We start from the raw sequence: 3,439 nt of genomic DNA on the forward strand, positions 1-3,439 counted from the left end.
ATGAGAATACAGTACTAGGTAGAGTTCTTTGCTTTTACTTTTACAGGTTCCACTCATTTCCAAAGTTATCCAGATGAGCACCTCCCCCTCCCCCAACTTTAGTGAGTTTTTTTTCATACATTTAAAATAATTTATATGATGATACCATTTTTCTTCTTTAGCCTGTGATATGGTGATTACATTGATTAATTTTCAAATATTGAGCCAGCCTTACATAACTAGAATAAAACACACTTGGTCATCGTGTATAATTCTTTGTATATATTGTTGGATTTGATTTGCTAATATTTTGTTGAGGATTTTTATATCCATGCTAATAAGAAATATTGATCAATCGTTTTCTTGCAATGTCTTTATCTGGGTTTCGTATTAGGGTAATGTTGGTTTCATAAAAAAATTTTCCCAGCTGGGTGGCTCGGTTGGTTGGAGCGTCACCCCATATGCCAAAAGGTTGGGGTTTGATTCCCAGTCAGAGCACATACCTAGATTGCAGGTTCAATCCCTAGTCAGGTGTGTAAGGTGGGCAACCAATCAATGTTCCTCTCACCTCGATGTCTCTCTCTCTCCTTCTCTTTAAAAATTATCAATAAAAACAATCCTTGGGCAAAGATTAAAAAATAAACTTTATAAAATTTTCCTCTGATTCTATTTCCTGGAAGGGATAGTGGAAAATTGGCAGAACTTCTACCTTAAATGTAGGATAGCATTTATAGGTAAAACCATGTGGACCTGATGCTTTATTTTTGGAATGTTATTTATTACTAATTCAATTACTTTAATAGATATTGGGTTAGTCAGGTTATATATTTCTCTGTGAGTGACTTTTGTTTGTGTCTTTGAAGACGTTGGTTCATTTCATCTGCATTCTCAAATTTGTGGGCATGGAGTTGTTTGTAGTATTCCTTTATAATTCTTCTAACATACATCAAATAAGTAGTTATTATTTCTCATTCATTTCTGATGTTGGTAATTTATGGCTTCTCTCCTGTTTTCTCGGTTAACTCAGCTAGAAGCTTATCAATTTTATTGGTCTTTTCAAAGAACCAGGTTCTAGGTTTAATGAGTCTTCTCTATTGTTTTGTGTTTTCAATTTTATTGATTTCTGCTCTTAGTTTTATTATTGTTTTTTTCTGTTTGCTTTAAGCTTTAAATACTCTTCTTTCTTTAATTACTTAAGGTGGAAACTTAGGTTACTGATTTTAGATTTTTCTTCTTTTTCTCACTTATGTGTTTAGTGCTATAAATTTCCCTCTTATCACTGCTTTTATAACATCTCACAAATTGTTATATGTTGTACTTTCACTTTTTTAAGTGCAAAATATTTTTATCATATCTTCATGGAGAATTGACCCTTTCGTAATTATGTAACGCCCCTCTTTATTCCTGATAATTTTCCTTGTTTTGAAGTCTTCATGTCTGAAATTAATATAGCTACTCCAGTTTTCTTTAAATAATGCTAACTTGATGTAACTCTCTCCATCCCCCTCTTTTATTTAACTATCTGAATCTTTATATTTAAAGTAGTCTTAGAGACAATTTATACTTTGTACTTGTTTTTATGTCTACTGTAAAATCTCTTTTAATCTGTATATTTAGACCATTTGTGTTTAGTGTGATTATTGTATAGTTGGATTGATATCTAGTGTATTTATTACTGTTTTCTACTTGTCTTATGCTTTGTATCTTTTTTCCCTCTGTTTTACTGTCTATTTGTTTTTTCTGATTTTTATTGAGCATTTTATATGATTCTATTTTCTTTCTTAGCTCATTAATTACACATCTTAAAATTTTCTTCTAGTTGTTGCCCTAGATTTACACTATACATTTGTTTTAAACTAAAAGAGTTGTCAATTTTATTTTCACATTTCACAATACAAATGAAAATTGCTCTTTTTGGGCCTCCTAGCCCCCTCCAAAATTATTCTCTGTTTGATAGGAAAAGAGAGGGAGTCTTCCTTGTCATGCTGTTAGAAAACACTCAAAGTCACAGCATCATGATCTCCTGGTGAAGTAGAATAAGTAATATAAGAGTGATAGAAAGAGGCTCCTCTCTCTCCTTATCTGTCTGGTCAAGCCATTCCTGGCTGAGTGGGCACCATCATGGGATAGGTGGGAGGTATCATCATTGGGGATCCAGGCATAATTGGCATGTGCGACATCATTCCGGAACAGGTCCCACTGGCATCATCCCAGGAGGAGGAAGACCCATCATTGGCATCATGAGAGGGGCCCCCATATGGAGTGCTGGCATCATTCCAGGTTTAAGGGGACCCAGAAGACTGGAGGGAGGTGGGATCATTGCCCCTGCAGGAGGAAGAGCAGAGAATGGAGTAGGAGGTATCTTTCCTTGCTGAAATGCTACAGTTGTTTTGTGAATCAGGCTCTGAACCTGCTCTTCCATCCATTTCGGATAGCAGTCTTTTGCATTCTCTTTGTGTTTGCTAGCACTGCAGCATGTCTTTCTCACAGATGGGGAGTCATGAGTGAGGTATGTATTGCAGTAGTCACAATAAAACTTGGGCATGTTGTTCTGCCTGCAATATGCATTTTTAAAACTAAGTTCACCTTTAAACAACACTGTGCTGCTTCACGTGTAGTGCAGGTATCTTATAAGAGACTTCTCAATTCTTCCTTTTCATCCCTTGTGACGTTGTTACTCATTTCACTTATCCTTATGCTATAACCACTCAATATATTTTTACTATTTTTACTTTAAACAGTCATTCCTTTAGATTAATATAAAAAAATAAAATATTTCCTTTTACCTTCATCTGTTCCTTCTCTGACACCGTTTACTTCTTTATGTAGCTCTAAGTTTCTGACCCATATCATCTTGTCAGTACCTGAAGAACTTCTTTTAACATTGCTTACAGGGCAGGTCTGCAGGTGATGAATTCCTTTGGATTTTGTCTGTCTGAGAAAGTCCTTATTTCTCCTTCATTTTTAAGGATAATTTTACTACATCTGGAATTCTAGGTTGGTGGGGCTTTTGTTTCAACCTTTTAAATATTTTATTCCACTCTCTTGTTGTTTGTATAGCTTCCAAAGAGAAGTATGATGTAATTCTTATTCTTGCTCCTCTGTAAATAAGGCATATTTTTCAACTAACTTCTTTCAAAATTTTATTTCTCTTTGGCTTTCTTCAGTTTGAATATGATATGCCTATGTAAAGTTTTTTGTTATTTATACTGCTTGGTGTTCTCCAAGCTTCCTAGGTCTGCAGTTTTGTGTCTGTCATTAATTTTGAAAAATTCTCAGTCATTATTACTTCAAATATTTATTCTGCTTCTTTCTCTTCTTTCTACATATGTTAAACCTTTTATAATTTTCCACAGTTCTTGGATATTTTGTTGCATTGTTTTCATTATTTTTTCTCTTTTCATGTCAGTTTTCAAAATTTCTACTGACATATATTAAAATTCATGGATTCTTTCCTCAG

At 34.1% G+C, this 3,439-nt stretch overlaps 1 pseudogene; it reads right to left on the reverse strand.

Moving 5' to 3' along the window:
• Positions 1-2,057: 2,057 nt before the first annotated feature.
• Positions 2,058-2,524, reverse strand: LOC107530426 (U1 small nuclear ribonucleoprotein C pseudogene; annotated as a pseudogene).
• Positions 2,525-3,439: the final 915 nt, after the last annotated feature.

This window comes from Miniopterus natalensis, chromosome 15 (genome assembly GCF_054644295.1).
Source record: "Miniopterus natalensis isolate mMinNat1 chromosome 15, mMinNat1.hap1, whole genome shotgun sequence".
Taxonomy (NCBI): domain Eukaryota; kingdom Metazoa; phylum Chordata; class Mammalia; order Chiroptera; family Miniopteridae; genus Miniopterus; species Miniopterus natalensis.